Below are 13,411 nucleotides of genomic sequence, written 5' to 3'. Positions count from 1 at the left end.
AACCCTGAAAACTGACATACAGATAGTCAAATACGGAAAGACTCTTAATTACACTGCTCCGTCACTAAGGACAAAAGCTTGAATGTTAGAGCGCGAAACAGATCCCTACCTGACAATATACAAGTATCACATCATACCTTGGCAATGTAGTATTGTATTGTATGTTAACCGGGAACCTAGAAACGACATGTGGTTCGGTTCCCGGTGGACCCCCCAGGGAACGTCTCACATCAGATGAGTTTATCCCCTACGTTTGCATGGTAGAGTAATGGTGGTGTACGCGTATGTGGAGAACTTGTTTGCGCAGCAATCGCCGACATAGTGTAACTGAGGTGGAATAAGGGGAACCAGCTCGCATTCGCCGAGGCAGATGGAAAACGTCCTAAAAACCACCCACAGACTGGTCGGTTCACCGGACCTCGACACAAATCCACCGGGCGGTTTCGTGCCGGGGACCAGGCTCTCCTTCCCATCGGGAACCCATGTGTTAGACTGCACAGCCAACCGGGCGGGATTTGTCAATGTAGTAGTAAACATACAAATTGTATCCCGCACCAATACAAAATCACCCCTTTAGCATCGATCATACAGCTATCGACCGTGAGGCACTCGTATGTATACTGCAAAGACTGTTGTACAAAGGCTGGGTTGGTTCCCCTTGGCACAAAGACGTCACCATTTTGGGTCCATATCTGCTTGGTTGCTTCCTTCCTGCACCAATCTCCAGACTCTGGAATTACAAGAACATATGTAATTTCACATGTTTTGTCAGAATATCATACCATTTTTTTCGAGACACTTTTCGATATCAAGCACAAAGCAGTATGTTACCGATCATTTGCACAGTATAATTCCGAAGATAGAGACTGGAAATTATTTCCCAAGAAACCCATAACTTTATTCAGGTGAAGCATACTGTAAACCACTGAGTAAATGGAAACTTATACCGCCTGCTAAGATCTTTACGTGAAAACTCGAAAAAAATAGAGGAAACTCATATTTCCACCCGCGAATATCGATGTCGGTGATATAGCAGATTTCAAATCATCCTTATACTTTAAAAAGCCAACTAAGGTGTGTCTCATGTCTATAGAACCAGCAAACCTGTCGTCCATCTGTCTTTCACCTGCTAGATGTGCACACTACAATCGATATTCTCTCAACTAAATAAAGACGGGAAATGTGAAGAAGCAGTCAATCTGTCAATTTACATAGGAGGGAATAATGGTCCAGCGCTAACACACGTCCATATTGAATCTTCTCAAATTTCCACGTGATCACGAAAGCTATCCAACACATACTAAGTATTAGTTCCCTATTCGGCTGTCTAGAGGACGACACAGTTATGTCAGCTACATTCCTGACTCCCAACAAGCCTCTCTATTCGGACAGCTCCTACCCTCAGAGTGATTGATGGGCCACGTTATCGATAAGCAGCCCTTTTCAGTACACCCCAGACATGTTCGATAGGGTTAATTAGGGTTAATGTCTGGAGAACATGCTGGCCACTGTAGTCGAACGTCGTTGTTATCCTGAAGGAAGTCATTCACAAGATGTGCAAGATGGGGGCGCGAATTGTCGTCCATGAAGACGAATGCCTCGCCAATATGCTGCCAATATGGTTGCACTATCGGTCGGAGGATGGCATTCACGTACCGTACAGCCGTTACAGCGCCTTCCATGACCACCAGTGGCGTATGTCGGCCCCACATAATGCCACCCCAAAACAGCAGGGAACATCCACCTTGCTGCACTCGTTGGACAGTGTGTCTAAGGCGTCCAGCCTGACCGGGTTGCCTCCAAACACATCTCCTACGATTGTCTGGCTGAAGGCATATGCGACACTCATCGGTGAAGAGAAAGTAATGCCTATACTGAGCGGTCCGTTCGACATGTTGGGCGCATCTGTAATGCGCTGCATGGTGTTGTGGTTGCGAAGTTGGACCTCTCCATGGACATCGGGAGTGAAGTTGCGCAACATGCAGCCTATTGCGCACACTTTGAGTCGTAACACGACTGCACGAGAAGCATTATTTAACGTTTTGGTGTTGCTGTCAGGGTTCCTCCGAGCTAAAATCCGCAGGTAGCGGTCATCCACTGCAGTAGTGACCCTTGGGCGACCTGAGCGTGGTGCGTGGGTCCCGGGGGCAACTTTGAAACCTTCAATTTACAGATTACGATTCTAAGGCAAAATCTACATACGTTTTGTCTGAAGCTTTTCCTTTGTTCCTCCACAGATGGCGCTGGGAGGAACAGGAATGGATGCACAAAATCGGAACCCCACCTACATGCTGCGAGGGTAGGGCAGGGCAGAATTTCATAACTGCTAATTGGAAACCCTATTCACAATGTTATACCTCCGACATATTGAACAGGGCGAAAGACTGCGAAACTGACGGTTTCGTCGACTTTCACATTATCGATATCTGTGATGAAAATTATGTAGAGTGATACGTAGATCGAATTAATTTGATTGGAAAATACCGTTTTCTTTATGAAAGCGAAGTACTTACAGGCGTTTTATTTCTTGAGAATTACATTTGGTTGGGCTGGCAATTTCGCAGACAGATGGCAGAACAAAGCGAGGCGGAGGATACCATTAATTTAACGCAGGCTGTAAGAGGTGATGCCGACTCCATGTAGAACAGCGTTCGGCGAAGGCTGTTGTGAGTACTGATTAGGGCGAGGGGACGCTCGTGCGAGACGACACAACGCAGACAGCAGGTAACGCCGTCGGGATTCTGCACGAGATGACCGCCGCTCCCATGTACGTAAGTGTTTTTCTGCGCTGAGCGCGTTGTTAAGTACAGTAAAGGGCCCGGAAAGCGGGCAGTAATGAGCCTTGGGCGCAGAATGCAGTAAAGACGGCGCCAGTCTGCCGACAGGAGAGGAATATACCGGTGGATATTATGGAGGCTCTGCGAAAGCTACAGGTATTTATGGCTCTATGCTCTCGGCAGAACAAGGTATTTGAGGTGTGACGATCCTAGAAGTGTGAGATTTTCTTATATCAAAAATACCTGTAGCTGGCCCCTCATATATGTATATATGAAACAGATCTTAGGAGGGTCATAGGAAACAACATCTTAACGCACTCCTTTGAGGCACCGACAGTACAGGGACAAAGCACATTCCCGTAGGCATCTGGGCTCGAAAATACGGGAATTTCTTTGGTCAGCCTGATCTGATGTAGTAGTTTTCATTCATTACATACACACACTACGTGATCAAAAGTATCCGGACACCCCCAAAAACGTACGTTTTTCATATTAGATGCATTGTGCTGCCACCTACTGCCACGTACTCCACATTAGCGACCTCAGTAGTCATTAGACATCGTGAGAGAGCAGAATGGGGAGCTCTGCAGAACTCATGGACTTCGAACGTGGTCAGGTGATTTGGTGTCATTTGTGTCATACGTCTGTACGCGAGATTTCCACACTCCTAAACATCCCTAGATCCACTGTTTCTGATTTGATAGTGAAGTGGAAACGTGAAGGGACACGTACAGCACAAAAGCGTACAGGTCGACCTCGTCTGTTGACTGACAGAGACCGCAGACAATTGAAGAGGGTCAAAATGGGTAATAGGAGACATCTATTCAGACCATCACACAGGAATTCCAAACTGCATCAGGATCCACTGCAAGTAATATGACAGTTAAGTGGGAGGTGAGATAACTTGGATTTCATGGTCGATCAGCTGCTCATAAGACACACATTGTGCTGGTAAATGCCAAACGATGCCTTGCTTGGTGTAAGGCCGTGTCCTACGTGAGCATCAGAAGCAAGTGACAGCGAGCGACTTCTGGATACGCGACACTCCAGCGACAAGCAGCAGCATCAGGCGAAAAGCTTGGATGTCCTGCGTGTGATCGACCATGTCGCGCTACAAGATGGCTGCTTAGAGCCAACCAGCTGTTTCTATAAAATGGCGTCCCTAACCTGTAGAATACTGTAGCTGGAGAGTAAGGCCACAGAATTAGGTTTACTTAAGAAAATAAAGCGGAAAGGAATGCTGTACATGAAATTTACAAAGGGAGAAATCTCCATAGCGAATTTCATAAATATCATCAACTACAAAGATCACCAGGCAAACTCTTCGGATGAGCAGAGGAGCATTAGACTGTCTCATCAATAAATTAAATACCAATGTTTTTTTTTCATGATCAAGAACTTTTTAACAGCCAATAACTGCACAGGAATGACTACTACATGACTACATGTACATGTACATCTACATCTACATCCATACTCCGCAAGCCACCTGACGGTGTGTGGCGGAGGGTACCCTGAGTGCCTCTATCGGTTCTCCCTTCTAATCCAGTCTCGTATTGTTCGTGGAAAGAAGGATTGTCGGTATGCTTCTGTGTGGGCTCTAATCTCTCTGACTTTATCCTCATGGTCTCCTCGCGAGATATACTTAGGAGGGAGCAATATACTGCTTGACTCTTCGGTGAAGGTATGTTCTCGAAACTTTAACAAAAGCCGTACCGAGCTACTGAGCTTCTCTCCTGCAGAGTCTTCCACTGGAGTTTATCTATCATCTCCGTAACGCTTTCGCGATTACTAAATGATCCTGTAACGAAGCGCGCTGCTCTCCGTTGGATCTTCTCTATCTCTTCTATCAACCCTATCTGGTATGGATCCCACACTGTTGAGCAGTATTCAAGCAGTGGGCGAACAAGCGTACTGTAACCTACTTCCTTTGTTTTCGGATTGCATTTCCTTAGGATTCTTCCAACGAATCTCAGTCTGGCATCTGCTTTACCGACGATCGACTTTATATGATCATTCCATTTTAAATCACTCCTAATGCGTACTCCCAGATAATTTATGGAATTACTGCTTCCAGTTGCTGACCTGCTATTTTGTAGCTAAATGATATGGGATCTATTTTTCTATGTTATTCGCAGCACATTACACTTGTCTACATTGAGATTCAATTGCCATTCCCAGCACCATGCGTCAATTCGCTGCAGATTCTCCTGCATTTCAGTACAATTTTCCATTGTTACAACCTCTCGATACACCACAGCATCATCTGCAAAAAGCCTCAGTGAACTTCCGATGTCATCCACCAGGTCATTTATGTATATTGTGAATAGCAACGGTCCTATGACACTCCCCTGCGGCACACCTGAAATCACTCTTACTTCGGAAGACTTCTCTCCATTGAGAATGACATGCTGCGTTCTGTTATCTAGGAACTCCTCAATCCAATCACACAATTGGTCTGATAGTCCATATGCTCTTACTTTGTTCATTAAACGCCTGTGGGGAACTGTATCGAACGCCTTGCGTCTACCTGTGAACCCGTGTCTATGGCCCTCTGAGTCTCGTGGACGAATAGCGCGAGCTGGGTTTCACACGACCGTCTTTTTCGAAACCCATGCTGATTCCTACAGAGTAGATTTCTAGTCTCCAGAAAAGTCATTATACTCGAACATAATACGTGTTCCAAAATTCTACAACTGATCGACGTCAGAGATATAGGTCTATAGTTCTGCACATCTGTTCGACGTCCCTTCTTGAAAACGGGGATGACCTGTGCCCTTTTCGAATTCTTTGGAACGCTACGCTCTTCTAGAGACCTACGGTACACCGCTGCAAGAAGGTGGGCAAGTTCCTTCGCGTACTCTGTGTAAAATCGAACTGGTATCCCATCAGGTCCAGCGGCCTTTCCTCTTTTGAGCGATTTTAATTGTTTCTCTATCCCTCTGTCGTCTATTTCGATATCTACCATTTTGCCATCTGTGCGACAATCTAGAGAAGGAACTACAGTGCAGTCTTCCCCTGTGAAACTTGGAAAAAGACATTTAGTATTTCGGACTTTAGTCTGTCATACTCTGTTTCAGTACCATTTTGGTCACAGAGTGTCTGGACATTTTGTTTTGATCCACCTTCCGCTTTGACATAAAACCAACATTTCTTAGGATTTTCTGCCATGTCAGTACATAGAACTTTACTTTCGAATTCATTGAACGCCTCTCGCATAGCCTTCCTCACACTACATTTCGCTTCACGTAATTTTTGTTTGTCTGCAAGGCTTTGGCTATGTTTATGTTTGCTGTGAAGTTCCCTTTGCTTCCGCAGCAGTTTCCTAACTCGGTTGTTGTACCACGGTGGCTCTTTTCCATTTCTTACGATCTTGCTTGGCACATACTCATCTAACGCATATTGTACGATGGTTTTGAACTTTGTCCACTGATCCTCAACACTATCTGTACTTGAGACAATACTTTTGTGTTGAGCCGTCAGGTACTCTGTAATCTGCTTTTTGTCACTTTTGCTAAACGGAAAAATCTTCCTACCCTTTTTAATATTTCTATTTACGGCTGAAATCATCGATGCCGTAACCGCTTTATGATCGCTGATTCCCTGTTCTGCGTTAACTGTTTCGAATAGTTCGGGTCTGTTTGGCATCAGAAGGTCTAATATGTTATCGCCACGAGTCGGTTCTCTGTTTAACTGCTCAAGGTAGATTTCAGATAAAGCACTTAAAAAAGTTTCACTGGATTATTTGTCCCTGCCACCCGTTATGAATGTTTGAGTCTCCCAGTCTGTATCCGGCAAATTGAAATCTCCACCCAGAACTGTAACATGGTGGGGAAATCTACTCGAAATATTTTCCAAATTATCCTTCAGGTGCTCAGCCACAACAGCTGCTGAGCCCGGGGGCTTATAGAGACATCCAATTACCATGTCTGAGCCTGCTTTAACCGTGAGCTTCACCCAAATCATTTCTCATTTCGGATCTCCGTCAACTTCCTTCGATACTATTGCACTTCTTATCGCTATAAACACGCCTCCCCCTTCACTGTCCAGCCTGTCTCTGCGGTATACATTCCAATTTGAGTTTAGGATTTCATTACTGTTTAGTCTGGTTTCAGCCAACTTTCTGTATTAATGAGAGCAGTTCTGGGACCTTTCTATAGACGCTCCTGCAGTTTACTATTAGCACATTAATATTGTTATTCCCTGTTGCATTTTGCCTACTCCTACCTTGCCGCGTCTCAGGAGGCGTCTTGTCGGGCCTAGGGAGGGAATTCTCTAACCTAAAAAACCCCCATGTGCACTCCACACGTCCTCCGCTACCCTTGTAGCCGCTTCCGGCGTGTAGTGCACGCCTGACCTACTCAGGGGGACCCTACATTTCTCTACCCGATAGCGGAGGTCGAGAAATTTGCACCCCAAATCTCCGCAGAATCGTCTGAGCCTCTGGTTTAGGCCTTCCACTCGGCTCCAAAACAGAGGACCGCGATCGGTTCTGGGAACGATACTACAAGTAGTTAGCTCTGATTCCACCCCGCGAGCGAGGCTTTTCGCCTTCACCAATTCCGCCAACCGCCTGTACGAACTGAGGATGACCTCTGAACCCAGACGGCAGGAGTCACTGGTGCCGACATGAGCAACAATTTGCAGTCAGGTGCCCCCAGTGCTCTCTATCGCCGCCGGTAGGGCCTCCTCCACATCTCGGATGAGACCCCCCGGCAAGCAGACAGAGTGAAAACTGGCCTTCTTCCCCGACCTTTCCGCTATTTCCCTAAGGGGCTCCATCACCCGCCTAACGTTGGAGCTCCCAATGACTAATAAACCCCTCCCCCCGTGTGCCTGCTCGGACCTTGCTGAAGGAGCAGCCACATGTCCACTCACAGGCAGAGCGGGCGATGCCACACGGCCAGCCTCCACATTTACCCTCCGCCTCGTGCGCCGCGAACGCCGCTGAACCCGACACTCCCCTTGGGGAGAGGGTGGCCCAACCGCGCCCGGTATCTGCGAAGATGTCTCGACAGCAGGGACAGTGGGTGAAGCATGTAACACCTGGGGGTGTACCTTGCGACGCACCAGACTCCCCCCTTCCGCTACACTCCGAGGCAGCAGCCTGAAGACGGCTGACCGCGCCCATCAATACGTTCAGCTGTTCGCGAACAGTGGCCAGATCCTCCTGCGTCCGTACACAGCAGTCACACATCCTATCCATCCTAAAGAACAATTTACTGAAGAGAGTTAATAAACTTTTAACTCCACGCCCGGGTTCCCGGGTTCGATTCCCGGCGGGGTCAGGGATTTTCTCTGCCTCGTGATGGCTGGGTGTTGTGTGCTGTCCTTAGGTTAGTTAGGTTTAACTAGTTCTAAGTTCTAGGGGACTGATGACCATAGATGTTAAGTCCCATAGTGCTCAGAGCCATTTGAACCATTTTTTTAAACTTTTAACTAGACTGCTAATTCACTAAAGGCGGCTTATTATTGACTAAACCGTGATTGCTAGCCACTTCTTGTAGAAAACAATGAAATTAGCACTACCTGTCTCTGGACTGTATTGAAAACAAACACTAGCACTACTGGCACTATGGTTGACTAAAGGGACTCTCTCTCTCACTGTATTCAAAAGACTAACTACGCTAAATACAAAAATAAGTATACAGATTGATTGATACCAGAGAACTAAAGCTAGGTGTGGGGTATGGGTAGCATATACAGTTTATGGTTATGTGTTAGGAAAATGTCCTGGGTTCGATTCTGGCCTGTTTTTACATTTTTATTGACTCAGTTACAGTTCTGTATACTAAGCTTTATGTATACTTTTTACAGTGCATCGCTAAGTATGTATTTGAGGTCTTGCCAAAGAACTTGATCTTCATACCTATCCCAATATAACACATTTAATTCCTAATAAATTACAATGAATCATAAAATTTTACAGATATTTTATGTTGCGAAGGTAATTCATCAGCAGTCGATGTTATGGCCAAGCGTTTCAATTACTCTAAATAGTCTGTAAAACTTACAAAGTTTTTGAAAAGAAAGTAAAATGTTTTGTGTAATGATTTGGCTAAAAGTATGAAATAAAAATATTAGTGAAACGTTTGGTGCACCTCATCTTCTGTTCATGATTTCGAGCAGCATTCAAAGGCACGTAGAATGTTTCTCTGATCGACTTATTTCTTTTACACGAATCATTTCATAAAATATTTGACTGATTTCTTTCATTTTTTAATTTCAAGTTTTATTCAGAAAGCATGTTCTTACTGACTCCTTGTTTGCTTTTCCTAATGTACTTGATTCGAAGGAAGCCTGTTTGACATTTAAGTACCGCACTAATGTATCTTTTTATGTGCAAAATAGCTAGGTCTTGAACAGATGAAATTTCTGACACTTCATTCACAGCAGCTTTTCGTGAAATATTTCAATTTTTCCTCAGATTATTCATTAAGTTTTCGTTAATTACCCTGATTACTTTAAAGCAATTAAATATTTTCATGCCAAACTAGACCTCATGCTGGTGACTTTGATACCTAGTTTACCTGTTTCTCTCCCTTTATTTGGGTATGAAAATTTGGACAAAACCTCATGGTTTAAGTTATAGGGAGTCTTTGTTTTCTCTCTGCTCATGCGTTTACAAAAACGTATCGAGTGTTAATCATATGATAAAATAGTCCTTTCTGCGCGCTGTTATTTCCGAAATTCATCGTTTCGATATCTTGAACCTTTTATGAGCTACGACGATTTTTACGACCACTTGATTCCCGAAGCGCAGGAAAGGTTCGGACGCGCCGGGAGCGACTCGTTCGCGGATATAACAACCGATTTCTCAAGAATGAAAAGAGATATAATTCCGGTCTCAACTTTAAATACATTTAGGTATATTGGTAAAATTTCCTACGCAGTAATGTATGGCCTTAATTGAACTATACGGAAAGTCTACACAATGTGATTTTACCTCTGCAAATTCTTAAAAATTTCGTGCAGCCATGTACTCAATTTCGTGCGGCACAGTAACTATGACGAATAGCGAAAATAAATTCAGACCGTTATCGTTTAAAGATATCTAGCTATAGGTTGCGACAGAATCAAATTTTTTCACCGAATCGTTTTCTTAAAATCGGATGTTAAGTAATTCATAGCTGCCGTCGCGTCCGCTTCACTGCTTTGACAAGAAGACACGTGCCTGTCGCTCTCTGTCACGCGTGCTGCAGCGACGAGATTCAAACACGTTTGAATTCAAACGTCGCCAGTTGCAGCGGGAGACAGGCAGTGACACAGATGTCGCTCACGTAGGACACTTCCGTAACTACATCTATGGTTGTGTTTTGTCGCCTGAAGCTGTCCCGCGCTGTCACTCGCTTCTGTCGCTCACGTAGGTCGCGGCCTTATGGTGTGGTCGCGATTTTCGTGGAGGGGACCTGCACCCCTTGTTGTTTTGCGTGGCACTATCGCAACACAGGCCTATATCGATGTTTTGAGCGACTTCTTGCTTCTCACTGTTGAAAAGCAATTCGGGGATGGCGACTGTATCTTTCAACACGATCGAGAACCTGTTCATAATACACGGTTTGTGGCGGAGTGGTTACACGACAGTTAACATCCCTGTAATGGACTGGCCTGAACGTATCGAGTCCTGGCCTGAATCATATAGAACACCTTTGGGATGTTTTGGAACGCCGACTTCGTGCCAGGCCTCACCGACTGATATCGATACCTCTCCTCAATGCAGCACTGTGTGAAGAATGGGCTGCCATTCCCCAAGAAACCTCCCAGCACCTGATAGAACGTATGCCTGCGAGAGTGGAAGCTCTCATCAAGGCTAAGGTTGGGTCAACACCGTATTGAATTCTAGCATTACCAATGGAGCACGCCACGAACTTATAAGTAATTTTCAGCCAGATGTCTACTTTTGATCACATTGTGTATCTCACCTGCTCTGCCACCATCCTTTTGAAGTCTGTACGGTCATAATTTAGCCTGTAAAAGAAATCGTTGCCCAACAAATGATAGTTTGAAGTCTTCATTGAACATCTACATACCGGGACATGTTACTTACCTAAAGGCGTAGGCAGTTGGGTAGTACATTTCTGGCGTACCCATGCCAGGATCACGACAGTGACTGGAGACTTTGTTATGTAGTCAGGAATAAGTCTTACACTTTTAAATTTTTATGACTATTTTTAAAACATTTGCCTAACGTAATGCTCATAGAGCAAAGAGAGAAGTAAATTTTCGAAAATTAAAGTTATACTGTTTTGTAATCAAAATTCTAGAGACACAAATCCACGTTAGTCATAGAACTTCTGCTGTCGCAGTTTAAATAACCCATGTATGTGATGTTTCGGCTTTCTCTGGTTCGTGTGGATTTTACTCCACATCCTATGGATCTATCAGCCTTTATGCAGAGTCGAAATTATTATGGCTGGGTTTAATAACATTTTATGTGCTTGCATGTGAGGTGTTTTGAATACGTGTGTGAATGTGGACTAAGTCAGTCGAGAGAAGCTAGGGAGTTATTTAAATTAACGGAAATTTCGAATATGGAGCGAGATCAAGATGGGAAATTATCAGGTATGGTTGAGGAGCACATGTTCTGTTACGCTATGGGAGCTTCGACTGCTCCAGAAGTGTTCTATAATATTTCAGAAGGAAAACAATCTTGGTTGCAGGTGAAACAATATTTTTATTGATGTGTTTCGCTCTTCTGCATCTGAATCATCAGAAAAGTTATAGGAAAAAGAAAATCCTGTTCATCAGGGTATGGTCCTATCTTGCAGAGCTATATTGGTAGTTGAAAGATGTGCTATAAGAGATTTCACTTTTTTAAATAAATTGGGACATGTCCCCATTTGTTTTGTGCATAGCTCACATATTCAAAAAATGTTATTAAAACAGTTTCATAAACCATTAACAAGTTTTTGCAGCAATATTCTTAGACAAATGTACGTTAGTTTTCTTCTAGTTTCAAGAATCACAAACCAAGGGCACTGCTTAGTGTTAGAGTAAGTATTTACCTGGCGTCAAAAGGAGCCAAAGGAGCCAGCAGAGTTATGCTGCTACTAGTGTAGCACTACGTCAAAATTTCTCCTATAAATAACAAAGGTCCATAACAGAGGATAAACTGCAGCTGGGTTATATGAAAGCAAAATAACTCTCAGTCTAAAATTAGCAGCACTTCTTGGATGTGAGGAAGATATCAATTTATGATTAAATAGCAGCATAGATTCAAAAGCAGAAGCCTTTTGTTGTAGTAGGATAAGTTGTACCTTAAAAGTGATTACCTTTAGTCATGTTAGAGTATCGACCTGGTTACATGTACACCAGATCGCACATATTTGAATTCCTTCTTTTCTCTGGGAACTAGGATTATTTCTGTTTTCCCCTCATGTTGCAAAACACCTACCTTATGTGTTTTGGCTCACCTCTTCTTCTAATAACATGTCAAATTTCACTGTTTTTCACTCAACCAAAGAGTGATATACAGAAATCAGGCGTTTTATCTGTTTGGTGAAATGAAAAGATCGAGGGAAATTTTTTATTATCACAAAATTTTATCACTCTCTATACATTATATTTCTTACAATCCAGAATATCTGGGCCCACTATTATTATTGTTATCTACATAACAACTACAATATAACATAAGCTAAATATATTGTTGAACAGAAGTCAAGATGACACTTATATAACGTTTTCAGACTATTTCGTAAGACATATGGCTGACACTGGAGATCTGTCAAAAATTTCTGTTTGGAAGAAATTTTCACAGCTCTGAGATCCCAAATTGTCAGAATTTTAATTTTAGCTTCCTAACTATTGTACAAGTAAGAAAAGATTTTCATTCACACTAAGAACTGAAATAAATCTGTGCATTACTGAGAATTGTAGTACTATGTGGCAAATATTTCATGGAAAATAATAAGTTTATAATCTAACAATGGAAAATCCAGGATGGAATAACAATATGGGAAGGATAGATTGCTAATCACCACATAGAGAAGATGCTGAGCCACAGACAGGCCCGATGAAAAAGACTGCTAAATCATTAGAGCTTTCCAACAAAGTCCTTCCTCCAAAACAGAAAGCACACACACATTCACACAAGCACAAGTCACACAAAATTAACCACAGTCTCTGAGCATTGGGGCCAGACAACCATTCCCAAGAGCCCAGAGACAGTAGTCATGTGTGAGTGAGTTGTGCTTGTGTAAAAGTGTCTGTGTTTTCTATTCTGAGAGAATGTCCAAAAACTTCAGTATTCTACCAGTCTGTGACCCAACACCTCCTCTATGTGGAGAGCAGCAACCTATCCCTTCCATATTGAAGTTTAAAATCTAGTCACTTTAATGACTGTTAAATTGATAGACAGATCCAGATGAAGTTGTAAATATATTTCACATGGTTTTTCAGTAATGAGAGCTATGAAATACCAGTGTTTAGACTCTTATGATGTTTGCAACAGTTGATGGTTAGCAGCAGATGAAAATATTCAATAAAACTAAATGTTTTTGTGTATTACGTTCTGAGGAAAATATTACAGATATTTCATGATTTTCTCTGCAGATTATTTGCCACAATTAATGACAATTCATTATTTTTGTCCAACAGTCCTCTTACACCTTGGATTTTTCACGATTTTGCAT

This window comes from Schistocerca piceifrons, chromosome 2 (assembly GCF_021461385.2).
Source record: "Schistocerca piceifrons isolate TAMUIC-IGC-003096 chromosome 2, iqSchPice1.1, whole genome shotgun sequence".
Lineage (NCBI taxonomy): Eukaryota > Metazoa > Arthropoda > Insecta > Orthoptera > Acrididae > Schistocerca > Schistocerca piceifrons.
This window is presented reverse-complemented; position numbering follows the sequence as displayed.